Below are 18,968 nucleotides of genomic sequence, written 5' to 3'. Positions count from 1 at the left end.
TAGGTGAAGGTGGTGAATTTGTGTGTGTGTGTGTGTGTGTGTGTGTGTGTGTGTGTGTGTGTGTTTTCTTCAGTTTAACGTCTATTCACTATAAGTGTTTTTAGACGATGTGTGTGTGCGTGTGCGTGCGTGTGTGTGTGTGTGTGTGTGTGTGTGTGTGTGTGTGTGTGCGCGCGCGCGCTTACATGCGTGCGCGTGTGAGTGTATATTTGTTTAAGTGAAAGTGCTTTCCGTCCTCTGTTGGGTGTTAATCCTTTCCGCCCCGCCCCGCAACAAGCACGACTTCAAACCCCGACACAGCATTCAGCAGAACTGCAGACGATTACCATGCGTCACTCTGATTGGCCCAGCTCCTGGAAACATACACACCCGAACCAATCGGGGGCAGGATGAGCATAGAGCCTGGTGTGTGCCGTGCGTAGAAGTATCACTCTCAAAAGAACTTGCATCAACGAGAATCATCGTGCACGGCCACCGCTAGCAATGCATACCCTCTTGAACGTACGCTGCGACTCGTCACATGTGCACCTCGAGGCACACACACACACACACATACATACATCCATTCACCTCTAGATGTGGACCACGATAAAAGCGACGTCGGCCAGGACCACTAACACCCACTTGCAAGTCGGCAGCCCCTGTGGGGGGAAAAGGAGGTTAGACTGAATCCGGGTGTTGCACCACGGTGTGGACCCAGCATCGGGTGTCCTCTTCAAGGAAACTTGAGCACACCTCACCTATGCTAGAGTTTTTTCTTGGCGTGTGTGTGTGTGTGTGTGTGTGGCGGGTGGCTGGGGGGGGTGGGGGAGGTGCGAGTGGGACAGTATCCGACTCAAGCAGGGAGGGTAAATGGCTTAGTGTCAGGAACGATCGTGAAGGCGGAGAACTGTCAACAAGAACAGAGACTGTTTGGTAAATAATGGAGAGTAGATTGCAGTAGAGTAACGGTGACGTGAAAGTTCTAGGGCGGAGGGAGAGAGAAAGCCCCATCATAACACGAGGTGCATGTGTTCTGGGTATGTGTGGGGGGAGGAGAAAATGGGAGCTTCGTGCAATGGGAGATGTGTTCTTTTTTCAAAGGAGTTTGAAAGCCTGCAATTTTATTTGTTGGTGGTGGTGGTTGTAGACGTGTCTGTACCGGAAGCTTTTGTTGTGTTTAGAATGTTCCGTCTTGTGTCGTTCTCCAAGGGTGGTGGGCTATCACAGTATGGCAGACTTGAAAAATTAGATTTTCACGTTTAGGTGATGTGTGTGTGTGTGTTTGGAATTGACGTCTTTTCACTTTGTGTGTGTGTGTGTACGTGCACGCCTACACCACCCACCTGCATCTACACCTACGTACCCCTTCCTCATCCCCCACTGCATACACACAGTCTCTATTGCTTGCAGATACCTTTTATATTCGTTCATAATCCGTACCTGTGTGTGTGTGTGTGTGTGTGTTCAATCGTGTTACATTTAAGAAAAGGTTCAAGGCTCCCTAGCCTCGGGGCAGTGATTTCAGATCCACTGTGACTTGGGCTCAGCATAAAAGGCAGGGGCAAATCCTCTCCTTCCGCCCTAACATTGCAAATATATGATGTATAGGATAACATACAGAAAGAATTACAGAGAAATAGGGATTAGGGAGGGCAGCTGCACTCTACACACCATCAGTGATGTTGCTTTTCAATCTAAGTATGCGAAGGGTTAAACGGTTTGGCTGCACCAAGAAAAGATCGTTCGTTTATTTATTTAAAGTCTGTTCATCTAAGATACCCATGATATATATATATACTCTCTCTCTCTCTCTCTCTCTCTCTCTCTCTCTCTGTGTGTGTGTGTGTGTGTGTTCCTCTTTTGAAACAAGCCGGAACTGCAGGCCTTACCAAAGAAAGTAGACAGCCAGAAAAAAATAGAAAAAAACAGCAACAAACAAACAAAATAACAATACAAAGAAAAAATAATAAAACTTAAAATAGCATCCCATTTGGGCAGATCAGACAAAGAGAGAGAAAAAGAGAGAGAGAGAGTGTGTGTGTGTTTTTGTGAACATGAGCGCCGGCGCGCGTGAATGTGTTTCAGTAATGCAAGCGCGCGTGCGCACGTATGTGCCTTCATTTTGCGAACTCTTTCCTACGTACGTACGTGAGTGCGAGCATGCGGATACATACGTGCGGGAATGCACGTTACGACACGTGCTCTCGAAAATCTAGAGCCCAAATTCCACGTCAACAGAAACGCCAAAGAATACGGATACTTATGGAAGGACAGCGGTGTTTCGCAAACTCACTAATGGGCCCCTCTCACTTGATACAGCAGAGTGCCCAAACCTGTTTTTAAGCATTAAGATAATCGTTGTCAAACAGTCAAAACTTGGCCCCTCTCAAGAGGAGACCTCCCCATACCCAGGACCAATCTATCGTTGGTTTCAAGGCACTCACTCGTAGCCGTGAAACGGGGTTGACTGACAAAATTGCTGATCACACCTCGTCTCCAAAGATGGTGGGGTTTCTTTCTCTTCCCTCGTCTCGTTTGCGGTAGCGTATGCTGTTTAAGAGGGGTTTTGTGTAATCCTTTCTTTGCACTGCTGCTCTTTCCTACCACTTCCTTCCCTTCTACCGCCCCCCCCCCCCCCCTCTCTCTCTCTCTCTCTGTCTCATACAAACACACACACACACACACACACGCGCGCGCGCACACACACACACACACACACACACACACACACACACACACACTTTTCTTTTCACAATGGCATGGAACGTAACCGTCGTTTACCAGATGCAGTTTGTGCTTCCACATTACCTTCCAGTAGTTTGTTTCTTTTTTCTTTTCTTTTTTTAAATTGATTTGCGCACATGCGGTGAGCATCAAATCTTTTGATAAATGTTTTCTTAATTCGACATTGCTCCTTGCTTTGTTTCCTTTGTTCTTGTTGTTGTTGTTTCTTTGTTCACTGGACAAGTCCGAAAGCCTACAAGAATAGAATGGAATATTTTATTGTTATAAAACCTTTGGGTTTATAAGACACAACATAACATAAACATGAGCATACTATTGTAGCCGAGCGCTCAGCTCAGGCTTCAAAATACTGCTTCACGCACAGGCTGTATAGCTGACGGCTTTTTCGCAGCTGACCCTTTTCAGGTGACTTAAATTAAGATTATAAATTCATCTTGAATCATCAACACTTCATTTTATACTCATTAGTAGGTGTTGAGCTGTTTCTTTTGCTTCCCAGCAAGCTCCGCCTCCAGATTCTATCATCCATACGTCAACACACTGGTCATTTTCCACCTGGCCTGCGCGGGGATTCTTTTCTATCCTTTAATTCAGTAAATCATTCAGTTAATTCTTTTGTAGCCTGTCCACTCGGCTACAAAAGTGACGTCGCCGACGGGATTTTGATCCTTCAAAATAACCTTACAACAGATAGTAGATCCATCACAAAATAGACCCAAACATTGTTCCCTTTAATGTTAAATTTCTTTTATCCAGATTTAATCCATCCCAAAGTCACAGCCCTTTACCACCAAGTGTAGCTTGTTACAACTTAGCGCTTGCGAGCAAGGATCATTTAATTCTTTAGATATCTCTTATCAAAATTAAAACCCTCACCACTAGTTGTACACACTGTGAAAAAAAACAAAAACAAAAAAAACAACGTTTGTAAACAGTTTTCGTCAGCCTTGGCTACCAGTATTTAATCCTTTCTGTGTATATAGAGGCACCGTGACCGAATCAGCTAAGCGCTGGACTTTGGATCCAGTGACTTCCAGTGTTCAGGGTATGACTTTGAAGCACGGATTCCGCATGGTGTTTTGTCCTCAAGGAAAGGCAGTATTTACTTGGATTTTCCTCTCTCCACTCAGGTGTGAGTTTCACCCTAGGAATGGTTGAAAAAGCGGCGGAAGGAGGGTGCTGGGCCACGCCTGCCTATAATACCGAACCCAAGACACGGTAAAACAACGTGTGTCAGCATGTACACACACACACGGGGAGTACCATTTCACGCCAGTCAGAGACATAAAGGTCAATGCACTGGAATGGACCCTCTCACCACCACCACCACCACCGGTCAAGACCAATCCCCAACCCCCAACCCATACCAACCTACCCCTATACGAGGAAACAGTCCCCTCCTAACCCCCAACTCCCTCCTCAAGCTTCCTCCTCTCCCCCCCGCCCACCCCCCTCCACAATCACTCCCCCTTACCCTGTCTACTGACAGACTGGGTGAGAATCCGCCACGCCCCCTTCCCTTGGAGATGGGAGGTACCGTCCTCTGTGCCACGGACAGCAGTGGTATGGGAGGATCGAGGCAGCAGGCAATGAGGTGAGGGAGGGGACCATGAACAGACCGACCAACACACAGACAGACAGGACAGACAAGAACAAACACGAGGAGGTCGTCGGGATGAAAGAGCACCGTCCTGGCAGTTTGTTTGTCCCTGCCTGGAAGTTACGACCGGCTTTCAACCCTGGCTGCAAAGAGAGAGAGAGAGAGTGTGTGTGGGGGGGGGGGGGAGGGAGGGGGGGGCGGGGTGGAGAGAGAGAGAGAGAGAGAGAGAGACAGTGGCCAGGGTACTTGAGACACCCCGCCGCCACTTCATCATTCCTACCGACCAGCCCCACACAGACAGAGACGCACGCACACACACACACACACACACACACACACACACACACACACACACACACACACACACACACTCACTACCACCCTCTCGGGAGCTCCCGAGACGCCAGGCGACAGGCAGACAAGTGACTCCAAGATTAACACCAGAGCTCAAAGAGTACCCGACAGAGAGCAGCCCGGGTGGCTCCTTGATAAAGAGCGATTGACGCACAGGCCCTAAGAGCCAACATGTCGACCTGGGGGTGAGGTCCTGAGGACCTTGGACAAGATTAACGATCCACGAAGCTCCAAAAAAAGGCGACCTCAAGATCGCCACACACCTCGACAAATCTCCGCCATCAGTTTTCGTGACTCTTTCCACACTCCATGTGCTACCCCTTGTCTCTAAAAAAAAAAAAGTTGAAAGTGTTGCGAATTCCACCCAGACCTATACTGGATTTTTCGAGCCTTCTATGACAGGCATGCAGTCTGTATTTGAATGTACTTTGTCCTTTTTTCAGACTGTTTGAAGGACGCACGACACATAGAAAGTATTTACAACTCTTAATTTAACAAGGGGCAAGCACTTAAGAGGGAAATAAAAAGCTGTATGTCCGTTATTTCAAGTGACATACCATACTGTTTGCCATCGGGAAAATATATATATATCTGGACTCTGAAATACTTTCTTCTTTTCTTTCACAGACTTTTAGCCCCGCCAAATCAATAGAAGTTATTTTACAGCTCTCGTAACTAACCCAAAGGAGGGCATAGCACGGACGAGGGCAATATCAAAAAGAAAAAAAAAAACTTTGATCGTTCAGCAATCAATAATTTCAACTGATATACCGAACCACTCGCCATCAATGAAGACTGAATATCTATCTCCTTTTCTCAAAGTAATAGACCAGCTAGAAAGAAGTTTTATATATATATATATATATATATATATATATATATATATATATATATATATATATATATATATAAACTCATTGAGTTGGGGCATAGCACTTGAAAAAGAAAAGAAAAGGAAAATGTTTTACTTTGGTCATGCAACGGTCAACGATTTCAGGTGATACGCCAAAACCCCTAGCAGTCCATCATCAAACAAGTTCAGGGTTTCAACCAAACCACCCTGGCAAATAGCTGTACGAACTGACGTCCATCACAGCGGTGGTGCAGTGGTCATGCCCCAGACTAGGAGGCGAGTGTCCACGAGTTCGAGTCCCACCCCCCACCCCCACCCCCACCCCTTGTCCACTTCCCCCTTCCCCAGTAGACCTTGTGTGGAGGTGCTAGTCACTCGGATGAGACGATAAACCGAGGTCCCGTGTGTAACGTGCACTTAGCACGCGTAAAAGAACCCATGGCAACGAAAGGTTTGTCACTGGCAAAATCATGTGGAATAAAAACACACAAACACTTTGATACTAAAACAAACGTACTCGCAGAAAGAAAAATAAAGTTAAACGGGAGGCGCCGCACTATGGCGACGCGCTTTTTTTTTCCAGAAAAGAGCAGCCCTTGAATTTCACACTGATAAATGTGTTCTGACAAAAAGTAATACATACAATAAAAAAAAAACCCACCTAATACCACACAACTGCAAACGTAGAGCCACATGCACGTCATTTGATCTCGTCTACAAAATTCGGCGGCAGTTAAACGGTCTATGGCATTCGTTTTAATACTCTTTAAATTCAGCCAACACAATACTTTGTGTCCCACGATATAAAACCTTATTTTGAAATGACACTGTTCATCCGAGTGTACGTTTCAGGACGGAGTAAAACTACCCAGTTCACACTGCTGGAAAATAAACAGTGCGAACAGCAAATTGTGTTCCCATCAGCAGTTAAGTATGTGGGTGTTTTTTTGTTTTTGTGTTGTTGTTGTTTTTCATAGTTCATGCTCTTGTGTGTGTGTGTGTGTGTGTGTGTGTTTTCTCAATGTTCTCCGTTTCGTCATGAAAAAGTTAACAGCCTATTAAAAGCTGTCTCAGTACCTCTGGTTAAGAAACACCCCCTTAGAGTTCGCTGCAGAAATAAACATGGAAGAGAACTATAGTTTGCGCGTTACATGTTCTGCAATAAATAAATTGTGAGAAAAAAAAGAAAGAAATAAAGCATTAATAAATCGCCGATAAAACATTACAAATAAAAATGATGCGAGTCGCATTACCTGGCCGCCATTACCTTGATGTCAAATGAACTGTTAAGTTGTAGTGGTAGTAATAGTAGTAGTGTGATTATTATTGGTAATAGTGTTAATATTTTGTTTTCCCTGGATATAAACTGTCATGAAATTATGTTGTATTCATTAATAAGTGTAATAAGAGCAGAAAAAATGCTTAAAAAACAATGTTTTTCAACGATATTCATCCATGAAACATATAGAACAACGTATAGATCAGAGAGAAACAGAGAGAGAGTCCACTTCTTTGTTTTTATTTACCATGAGCAACATCCCATTTGAGAGCTTCCAAAGCTGCGAAACAGACCTTTCGTAAATAACATAGAAGGAATATATTCTATTCCATTCCATCCTATTCTATTATGTTCATTACTATTGTGCACCTGTACGGACGAAGCTTCCGTCTGACTCTTGGTGAGTAAACGTCCCGTGACCTGGGAGGTGGATGAGCAGGAGGAGATGGGTGGAATGGAAAGGGGACGTGAGGATGGTCTGGGAGAGGACTCGCCTCATGGGCCCATCATCTGGGCTCAGCGATCAGAGTCTGCACATTGCCATGCATGCTGTCACAGTGCCAGTTCTTACACCTGTGTAACAGTGAAGAGAACAAAACTGCTATATGGCTTCACCGTCTTCTGTCAGGAAATCGACATATCTGCTACCGTTCTTAACTCCAGGAAATTGCAATCACTACAGACAATCGCAAATTAGGTTGCTTTCGAACCGGGACAGCAGCACTTTAATTCATTTGTTGTTGTTGTTTTCCAATGAAAAAGGCAAGTGATGAATCAAAAAGATAAAAATGGCCGAGAAAAAAGCTCCGCTGCGCTTTGTACGCCTACTGTCTACTTATCTTGTGTTTTACTTTCAACGGAAGAATACTAACAGAAAAAAAAAAAGAAACAAAGAAAATTGGAGAAAATAAAATGAAGGATGACCCATTGTTACAAAAACAATTCCAACACGTAAAAAAGAAGAAAAAAAAAGAAGTGAGAAAAATAAAAAGGAGGGTGGAGGACCCACACACAAAACAGTGAAGATTTAAGTTGCAGTTCTCTGAAAGGGAGATAATAAATCCTCCGTGCCCTTACCCTCGTGTCGTGTCGCAAGTTGCAAGCAGCATTCATTTTCTGCTGAAGCGAAAAGGACCAACACCATTATTTGTCGAGCAGTGTGTGTGTGTGTGTGTGTGTGTGATTAATGACTGGACGCGCGGGCAACATACCAGTGCGTACATTCTGGATGACAGGTTATGTTTATTCATTTCTTCTTCTTTTTCTTCTTCAACATAATTTTTTAAAATTATTATTATTGTCATCATCATCATCAGTATTATCATTATTATAGAATATAACACTCGGTATTAACCTTTCTGTTGCAAATATTTCTTTGTTTGGAATTTTTGTCGTGTGTCAGATCGCACAGAGAAGAAAGGGATGATTTTTTTGCGGCTCATTCTCCAAACACACAGCATAAGAAGACCCTCACCACAACAGCGTGAGCGAGCATGACGCCGCATTACCCTAAACAGCTCTTCAGACTATGTTACTGTCTCTTGATGGGCAGCAACAAAACAAAGTATTCCAGCATGAGAAGAAGACCTCTGAGTTTGGTGGTTACATCTGAATACATGTTTCTATGAAAGTGAAAAAGATGATCACGCCATCATGATTTTTCTCCCTTCTTCTTCTCATTCTTCTTCTATCATGTAGTTTCTTCTTCTTCTTCTTCTTCTTTCATATCGTTTCTTCTTTTTCTTTTTCTTCTTCTTCTTCTATCATGTCGTTTCTTCTTCTTCTTCTTCTTCTTCTTCTATCATATCGTTTCTTTTCTTCTTCTTCTTCTATCATGTCGTTTCTTCTTCTCCTTCTTCTTCTTCTTCTTCTATCATATCGTTTCTTCTTCTTCTTCTTCTTCTTCTATCATGTAGTTTCTTCTTCTTCTTCTTCTTCTTCTTCTTCTTCTTCTATCATGTCGTTTCTTCTTCTTCTTCTTTTTCTTCTTCTTCTTCTATCATATCGTTTCTTCTTCTTCTTCTTCTTCTTTTTCTTCTTCTTCTTCTTCTTCTTCTATCATGTCGTTTCTTCTTCTTCTTCTTCTTCTTCTTCTTCTTCTTCTTCTTCTATCATATCGTTTCTTCTTCTTTTTCTTCTTCTTCTTCTTCTTCTATCATATCGTTTCTTCTTCTTTTTCTTCTTCTTCTTCTTCTATCATGTAGTTTCTTCTTTTTCTTCTTCTATCATATCGTTTCTTCTTCTTCTTCTTCTTCTATCATTTAGTTTCTTCTTCTTCTTCTTCTTCTTCTTCTTCTTCTTCTTCTTCTCCTTCTTCTTCTTCTATCATTTAGTTTCTTCTTCTTCTTTTTCTTCTTCTATAATGTAGTTTCTCCTTCTTTTTCTTCTATCATGTCGTTTCTTCTTCTTCTTTTTCTTCTTTTTCTTCTTCTTCTTCTTCTTTTTCTTCTTCTTCTATCATGTCGTTTCTTCTTCCCCTTCTTCTATCATATCGTTTCTTCTTCTTCTTCTTCTTCTTCTATAATGTAGTTTCTCCTTCTTTTTCTTCTATCATGTCGTTTCTTCTTCTTCTTCTTCTATCACGTAGTTTCTTCTTCTTCTACTATTTCTTCCATCCTTTACTTTCCAACCTGTAGCACACCACCGATGACCTTGCAGCTTGTTGTCTCCATCTGTCCCTGTTCCTCGTCTCTCTCAGGGCGAGGCCAGTTATTCAGTGAGGATAAGGAAAGAGGAAAATCGAGAAATTGTATTTTTAACAAAACCTGTGAAGCTACACGTGCATCCAAGGCTGTGCCCTGTATTGTGTTGTATTGTATGGTGTGGTATTGTGTTGTACTGTGTTGTGTTACGTTGCATTGCACTGTATTGTGTTGTGTTGTATTGTATTGTATTGCAAACAGATTTCTCCGTGTGGAAGTCAGGCTACCCCGTGAAATCTTGGACCGTGTACACTCGCGTCCTAGTCGGGCGCATAACCACGACTCCACATCAAGGCCTGAAATTTCCAGATTACAGCCGGTCGAAGGGTTCCTGTTCTGTTTTTACTCTTGGACCCTGTAAGCCCACGGTTTCTTTCACTGTGACCAGTACTGTGCCATCACCTTTACAGTCGACTTATTGTTGATGTCTTCGCTAACGCCACTGTCTTTATCAGGATCGTCGTTGTTGCTAAAGCCCCCACCCCCACCCCCACCCCCTCCAACTATTTCTCGTTTCTTTTTCTCTCTTATTTTTCCCTTGGATATCCATTGGGAAAAGAAAAGAACCCGACTCCGATGACAAAGGGGATATTGTTGATAAAAATAAGGGGGACTTCCCACGATTTCTCACAATTGAGAGAAAACGTGGGAGGGGAATGACCACACTTTCTCGCAGTCCCACGATTTCTCTCAAAGCCAAAGTAAGAGAAATCGCGGGACTGTGAGGAATCGTGGGCTTACAGGTGTCTTGTTCTGTTGATGCTCCAGGACCCACCCACTCACTCTCTGCCCACGCGGGTCATACTCACGTACTCGTGTATCCACTGACACAACTGACACACATTTCCTGGCTGTGACAGGGAGGTGTCCAACTTGTACAAAAGAGCTTGGAGAAGGGGGTGGGGGGTGAGGGGGGGTTACTTGTAACGGCTCGTCCTCTCTACACCGTTACAGGAGCTGTCACGCTCCATTGTCATCCCGTCAGTCACAGAACATGACGGACATGCATGGCACACGGATAGGCAGAGGAAGGACTGACGGACTGTACAACAGACAGAGGGGGGCACGGGACGAATTCTGACCCGGCTCAAGGGGCAGAACGCACTCTACGGTCTGCTGAAAGTTATTTGACCCCCGAAAAAAAAAAGGTAAAAAGAAAAAGGATGTTTCCTGTGATCTGAGTGAGTGTGTTGTTTCACGTTTCTTTTCATGTATACTGTTTGAATACACTACTCTTTCATGGTATGGCTGATGATTTGATGTGTGTTGGCAGCGTATTTCATTAGAACTTCAGCTAATGTAAGGGAACGGGTTTCTTGTGAACTGGCCGTTTCCTTACTTGAAACGTATCCTACTTTCTTTCTTTCTTTCTTTCTTTCTTCTTCTTCTTGTCTTGTTTACTGCATCTGCCACTGTCACATTTTACACATTTGGTATTTTATCCTGCCCTGTACATCGTGAGCCCATTTTTTTTCTTAAAATACTGAAAGTAATAAGAAATCCGTTTTTATTACATAAACTCTAGATTTGTTGAATTGCTCGAATTCTATTTGGGGTGTTTTGTATGTATATTTTCCATTGTCTCTGTTAGTTAATGAACACAGCAACTCCTATGCTTATTTTGTGGGTTTTCAGTCCCACACGTAGCCTACATGCTCTTGAAAGAACAGAATAATTATATCAACACAAAAATGTGCACCGCTTACTTGCCCCTTGTTTCACTCTCAGCCTCCAAGCGCATCTGTCATTTCTGACGTCACCTTTCATGAAGGCAGCCTTGGGTTTGTGTGCAACCCACCCACCCATCTCCAAACAGAGAGAGAGAGAGAGACAGAGACAGAGAGAGCTAAACTATTTACCGAAAGAGCGGGTATGATATTCCAGCGCCTTGTGAATTAGTGGGAAACTTTCTTCCTCTTGGTATCTAGCGTCAGCAGCAAGGAACGAGCAGTCGAAGCAGACTTCATTTTTGGCTGGAATGGGTCCTAGCATGGATGCACCCATTCTGATATCCATAGTCCTGGTTAACTCAGTACGATGAAGGTTAAGTGTGTGATCTTTACTGACTTGTTTTATCACGCCCTTCAGAAAGACCCGGCATATCCGTTTCTTTGTTTGTTTGTTTGTTTGTTTGCTTTTGTTTTGCGGCCGGGGTGGGAAAGGGGGTTTGACGGAGACAGAGCTGTTCGAGAATGTGAGTGTGTGCTGTAGTGTGTGTGTGTGTGTGTGTGTGTGTGTGTGTGTGTGTGTGTGTGTGTTTCATCTTCAGTTTAACGTCTATTCACTATAAGTGTTTTTTAGACTGAAAGCAGTAAAGTAGTGGATAAAGGAAAGGGAGTTCATGTGAATATTAGTGTAAAAAAAGTGTTCATTTTATGTATCAGAGGAAAGGTATATATTATTATAAGAAAAAGCCTAAAGAGATTGTGGTGTGTATTGAATGAGGTGTCACGGGAGGGAGAATATGTGTGTGTGTGTGTGTGTGTGTGTGTGTGTGTGTGTGTGGAGCGGGATGGGTGGGTAGGGGGATGAAGGAGATACAGACAGTACCTAGATAGATAGATGGACAAAAAGACATACATACATACATACATAATATGTATGTAATATTATTACATCCATCCATACATCCATACATGCACCGTTCTGATGTCTGTCAGCATTCGCGCACGCACATGTGTGTGTGAGAGAGAGAGAGAGAATGCAATATAAAACAAGACAGAGGGACACACAGAGAGTTAATGATGTGATGAATGACAAATGAAAAGAGTCGGTATCCATGAGAGATCTCTCCTTCACCCCCCCACCCCCCTACTCCCTGCCTCCCCCTCCCCCCCCCCCCCCCCCCCACACACACACATGGTCTCTGTGAGAGAGGGAGAGAGAGGAACACGTTTCTAAATATAAATATGTACGTGACCAAGAGCCAGCCAATCAGATCATACAACATACAAGAGGTCTTTTCTGGTCGTGCGCTGTCACTGTGGACTGTTCGTCATGCGAGCTGCGGAGTAAGGTAGACAACTCCTACAATGCGAAATATTTTTTTTTTACAGTGGGTTATCCCTCTCTCTCTCTCTTGGAAAACTAAGCCCTCTGTTCATTGTGTATTCAGGGATGCGAGGGGTGGGTGGTGAAGGCGGTCTGACTTTTCCCTCCACTCTGTGAAGTGTCGTTAGGTCGCCACACAGAACATTCGTTGGATTCCTCTAGGTCTGTCCGGGCTGTGTGTCAAAGCCGGGTGTGTCTGTGGACAGTGGTTTTCCCGCCCGTCCATTCTGCAAAGTTGTCAGTCCACCGTTTTTGTGTTTGTTTGTTGTTTTTGTTTTTGTTTGTGGGGGAAGGGGGATGCAGAGGGGTGGGGAGTGGGGGTGGGGTGAGGCAGGGGAGTAGGGGGGGGGGGGGTGTGAAGGAAAGATCTCTCATGGAGACCGACTCTTTTCATGTGTCATTCATCACATCATTAACTTTCTGTGTGTCCCTCTGTCTTATTTTATATTGCCTTCTCTCTCTCTCTCTCTCTCTCTCTCTCTCTCTCTCTCTCTCTCTCTCTCACACACACACACACACACACACACACACACACACACACACACACAGAGGGTGTGGGTGTGGTTGTGGGGGGTGTGTGGGTCGGGGGGGGGGGGGTTCCCCTCAGTCCGCCTCGTCCCTTCTTCAACAGTTCCTTGAAGGATTGTTTTACTTTTAGCCAGACCATCTCAGCGGTTACTGACCTGATGTCAGCAGAAAAGGTTCAATGTGCTGCTTGGTGGTTTAGTGTAGTATCTTGTGTCACTGAAAACTTCGTTTCCGTGGCTTGATGATTCAGTTATTTGAAAACTGATCCACTGTGATTCAGGCCGTTCCACTGATCAGTCTCGCATGCATACAGTTCAGTTCAGTTCAGTTACTTTAGGAGGCGTCACTGCGCTCGGACAAATCCATATACGCTACACCCCATCTGTTAAGCAGATGCCTAACCAGCAGCGTAACCTAACGCGCTTTGTCAGGCCTTGAGGGCCTTGCGTACAGGAAAGTGGAATATACCAGTGCACGCAGTAATATTGTCTTGTGTTTCACAGAGGTGTTGCTGTCCTTGCATACAGGGTCTGACAACTGCTGACAAACTGGTGCAGCCGTATTAATTGTAGACTCGTGAGATCTTCCTTACTTTTCTGATGGTCTGAAGTCTGCAATGTGGACTTCCCATCGTGTGAGCGACGGTGTAAGGTAGATAACTTCTACAAAACGACGGAAATGATATCACAGCGTGATATTCTCCCTTTTTTTCGCTCTCGGTTTCTCTTACTCACACATACACACACTCGATCTCTCTCACTCTCTATCACACACACACACCGACACACGCACGCACGCACGCACGCACGGAAGCACACACGCACACACACACGTCCGCACACACACACACACACACACACACACACACACACACACACACACACACACACACACACAGAGGAAACGGAGTCAAGTAGAACTGAGGCCGGGTCACCGGCGAAACAACCTTTGACTTGCATTCAGTGGGTGCTTAGACCTTGATCCAGTGGAGGGTGTTATGTAACGGATTACTTGTGATCACTGCCTGCCTGAGCTAGCAGAGAGGAGAAGGATGGCTGGTGTAAGTTAGTTGGATATTATGAGAAGGATAGACGGGCGCAATAGCCGAGTGGTTAAAGCGTTGGACTTTCAATCTGAGGGTCCCGGTTTCGAATCACGGTGACGGCGCCTGGTGGGTAAAGGGTGGAGATTTTTTACGATCACCCAGGTCAACACATGTGCAGACGTGCTAGTGCCTGAACCCCCTTCGTATGTATATGCAAGCAGAAGATCAAATACGCACGTTAAAGATCCTGTAATCCATGTCAGCGTTCGGTGGGTTATGGAAACAAGGACATACCCAGCATGCACACCCCCGAAAGCAGAGTATGGCTGCCTACATGGCAGGATAAAAACGGTCATACACGTAAAAGCCCACTCGTGTGCATACGAGTGAACGTGGGAGCTGCAGCTGCACCACGAACGAAGAAGAAGAAGAAGAAGGAGAAGGATAAAGACTCAGCTTTTATCACAGACTGACATAAGTGTACTGTTGGGCCAATATGAGCAAAGTGAGAGCTGTATTATCAATGGTTTCTCTGTTGCAGTGGGAAATCATTTACAGCTTTGTCTTTTGTGAAGGACTATGACTCTCAAACTTGGAGGCAAAAGTTGCACTGACTTTTGTCAGGCTCTGCAGCTTTGGGGGTCATTCAGTTGGCCTTTGTGAACCATCCCAACTGACGCCGACTGTCCTAAAACCCTCTTGGCCAAAAGACTGGGGATGTAACTTGGGCAAGACACTGACTATCACTGTAATCAAATCCTAGCCCAGATAGTCGGAACAGCAGTTACCGCCTCTGCTGTTCTGATGGTCAAACCAGTGAAGTCGAACACGACTGACAATCATACGGTAGGTTAACCCTTTCACCGCCAAGCTCGCATTTATGCACAGGCGTGGTAGAGAACCCATGTCACTAAAAGGTGACCATTCATTGGTCTGTTATCCGTGAACCTACTGCTCTTAATGTTCAGTGGTAGGAGAGGCCGTATTTTCTATACATCGCAGGGGGAATCCCCAGCTATTCTTAGCCACTGTCTTTTCTGTGTTAATACCACAAGGGGATTTTGTATTCTAAATTGACTGGTGGTGAAAGGGTTAAAAAGACGGTTCCGCTGGTTTCAATGAGTGCTACCGGGAGTTTCCGTTGACTCAGATACGCATGGTGATATGGACGTGCGGCCCATTAGCTCAGTTGGTTAGAGCGCCGTGCTGATAACGCGGAGGTCGTGGGTTCGACCCCCATGTGGGCCACATGATTTTTTTTTCTCTCCTTTTTTATTTTATTTATTCATTTGTTGTTGTTTTTTTATACAGCAGATACGGTGTAGCGTATACGGATCTGTCCGGACACTTTTACACTTCCTTAAAACTGAAACTGAAATCGACTTGACTAACTGTATCAACACTCAAGACTTTTCTCTTCTCTCCTCTTTATTCGCGATATCATTTATTATTCAAGGTATCTGTCTTGGATGCGAGTTACAGCTGCTGTTCTGGATAGAGAGGAGGTCGTTTTTGTTTGTTTGTTCGTTTGTTTTCACTTCTCTTTTCTACTGTACTAGATCTGTTTTCATAGTAACTGGTGAGTGATGTGTGGGTTCTAAATCATAGAGGGGTGGGATGGTGTTGTCTTTCCATGTGGCGACATGATATTCATGTACAGGTACAGGTACAGAATTTGGGACTTTTTTTTAAGCCTTTTTGGCTTTTCAACGCCCCTTCTTAATACAGAAATAGTTTAGGGTTGCGTACATGCGTATGAATTTTTTTAAATGTCCATTCATCAAAATCGAATGGTTTTATTAATGATTTAGAGTCATTGTCTAGAAGATTCTTGAACTGGTCAATAGTTTTTGCTGTTTTTGTTGAATTAGTCAGTGCATTCCATCCTTTAACTGTTCTAATGCTAAAAGAAAACTTACGAATATTTGTTCTACAAAATTTGGTGAAAAGGTTAGTATTTGAACTTCTGGTAACATGGAGTTTGTTAGTAGAAAAGAAGGTGCAGGGGTCAGTGTCAACCATTTTATTAATTATCTTGCATACTTGGAATTTGTTCAGTGTTTTGTGTGGACATGTCGCAGGAGCAGTATCTTCTGGGAGAGAGAACAGCTCACAGACACAAGAGGCTTACATGTTCAGTTGCGTGTGCACGCGCATTCGTGAGGATTGCGTGTTTCTCCATTGCGCAAATGAACGTGCACAACTCTTCAGTGAAGATTTTGAAACGTTTCCTTCTATTTATTTCCTTCTTTGGGAAAAGGAAGTTAATAGGATGTGCATTGAGTATCATAATGTGTGTGTTATGGTAAGTGTGTGTGTGTGTGTGTGTGCGCGCGCGTGCGCGTGTAACATATGCGCGCACGTGTGTGCGTGTGACGTATGTGCGCACGTGAGTGTGTTCATCATACAGTTAATCTTGTGGTTTGTCGTGCTCCAAAACATTATTCGATTATTTTTAGATTAATTATTTGGCTTATGCACACTTTGCAAACATGTGAACAAAATGCTACAAAGAAGTCGTAAGGGGGTTTCATTGGCATTTCTTTTCATTTTAAAAAAAATATCTTTTGTTACTTTCTTTCTTTGCTTTTCTTTTCCTTTCTGTCCCATTTCTCACTGGCCTTACCTTCACTGCGCGAACCGTGTTCCATGTCCGCCCTTACTTTCGGGGGGTATTTAAAACCCTTTCACCGCCAGTCAATTTCCCCAGTGCAAAATTCCCTTGTGCTGTAAACACAGAAAATATGGTGTCTAAGAAAAGCTGCGGATCCGCCTGTGATGTGTGGAAAATATGGCCTATCCTACCAGTGAACACAAAGAGCAGTAGGTTCATGAGTAACAGACCCATGATCTAGTCACCCTTCAGTGACATGGGTCCTCTGCCTCGCTGCTGCATAAATGCGAGTTTAGCAGTGAAAGGGTGTTGGTTGAATATGTTTGGATTTGAGACGACGTGACTGGGTTGTGGATACTTTCGGCCTGCACTACTCGTTCAAGTGGAAGAATCTGGGAAGGGGGAGGTGACACAGTAATAACACACACACACACACACACACACACACACACACACACATATATATATATATATATGTGTGTGTGTGTGTGTGTGTGTGTGTGTGTGTGTGTGTTATTACTGTGTCACCTCCCCCTTCCCCGATTCTTCCACTTGAACACACACACACACACACGCACACACACACACACACACACACACATATCCTGGGATATATATATATATATATATATGTGTATGTGTCTCTCTCTCTCTCTCTCTCTCTCTCTCTCTCTCTATATATATATATATATATATATATATATATATATATATATATATATTTGGTTTTGTTGAAGTGAATTTGTTGTCGTTGTCACGGTTAGTCACAGGTTTGGTTCGATTCTCAATCAAGGACACATCCATGCACTCAAACAATCACTGCGCATTCATTCCTCTTTTACATAACCGAGCACACAGTATACATTTATACACTTCATATCCTGATTTGGAATAATTATTGATTCACACAAGTAAAATCAAATTCTTCACACAACATGGAATTTCAAATGCATTGTACATCATTCCAAATTATAATCCTGATCCCAGGATATTCTACTGTGTCACCTGGCCAGGTTTTCATTCACACACTCCGGCACACCACAGTTCTGCCCCAACAGTCGCTCTTTCCGACTGAAGCCGGCTTCGCGGATGTCTGGAATGTCCTTTCGGCACAGGTCTATAAAACCTCACGCCCGGTCGGTCTTCCGGGTCTTCTGGTGCTGGCAGGCTGGAGAGTGTCTCTGTGGACGTTTTCTGGGGAGATGTCTCTGCTATTCTTTCCCTTCTTTCCTTCTTCATTTCTTCTTGCTTCAGTCTCTCTTTCCCGTCACTTCACGCCACGACTCAGACATATCTCTCCACCTGTCTTTTCACCAGTCTCTCTCACAAGCCTCTCGTTCTGTAGGTCTTAACCAGAGGTCCCCACTCACAACCGGGTAGCTACTTTTATCCTCCCACAATGTGTACGATTGTATATCACGTAACCACTCACATGACACAACATTTCCCTTGTTTTTCCAACATACTTGCGCACAAAACTCTTGCACATCAATTCACTATAAACTTTTTATGCATTTGTATCTGCTTCTGCACGACAACAGCAACAAATCTTCATAATTCTTTTTTAGATGTGATGATATCAAAGGGACTGTCTATCCTCCAATTCTGTGTGTTAAAATGTATAAACTCTCTTTGTTCCCGAGGGAGAACTGCAACATTCCACCTTTCAATATTCAGCTTCCTAGATACCGCCCAATCGCCTTTACACAAGCACGTCCACCCTGGTACCCGAAAGCCTGTTCTGTTCTCACACCGTGTGCGGACCTCACGGCTACCCGAGGCGTAACCTAGGACACGGGCCGTAGAGTCTCGCATGCCTCCTCACCTGAGTGGCTGTTCAACCAACGCCACGATTTGGAGTGCTCTTATTACCCTGCCCTCTTAAAAGTTCGACTCTCGGTAAAGTGTGGACTCATTTCTGGTGTCCATTCATTTTACTCTACCCCTGTTCCACACAAGGTTTGAATTTTGCCTAAAGCATGTTAAACAGTTCTCTGTTTCTTTGACATTGTGTGTGTGTGTGTGTGTGTGTGTGTAGTGCTTGTATGTGATTTTAGATACACATTAATTTGTACTTTTTTTTTTTTTTTTTGGTACTATTCCCAGAATGTACATTATAGTCCCAATACACATTGTAAAGACCTGTTCTGTTCGATTCCATTCTAATCTAATCTAATCTATTATATTCTGTTCAATAGATCCTTGTTGAAACGAG

The 18,968-nt window shown here is 43.9% G+C and overlaps 1 non-coding gene across 1 annotated transcript; it reads left to right on the top strand.

Annotated features, from left to right (window-relative positions):
* Positions 1–15,313: 15,313 nt before the first annotated feature.
* Positions 15,314–15,387, top strand: Trnai-gau (transfer RNA isoleucine (anticodon GAU)). Its single transcript has one exon. It is a non-coding gene; the product is annotated as a tRNA-Ile (tRNA).
* The last annotated feature ends 3,581 nt before the right edge of the window (positions 15,388–18,968 follow it).

Source organism: Babylonia areolata, chromosome 4 (genome assembly GCF_041734735.1).
Source record: "Babylonia areolata isolate BAREFJ2019XMU chromosome 4, ASM4173473v1, whole genome shotgun sequence".
NCBI lineage: Eukaryota > Metazoa > Mollusca > Gastropoda > Neogastropoda > Buccinidae > Babylonia > Babylonia areolata.
This window is presented reverse-complemented; position numbering and strand designations above follow the sequence as displayed.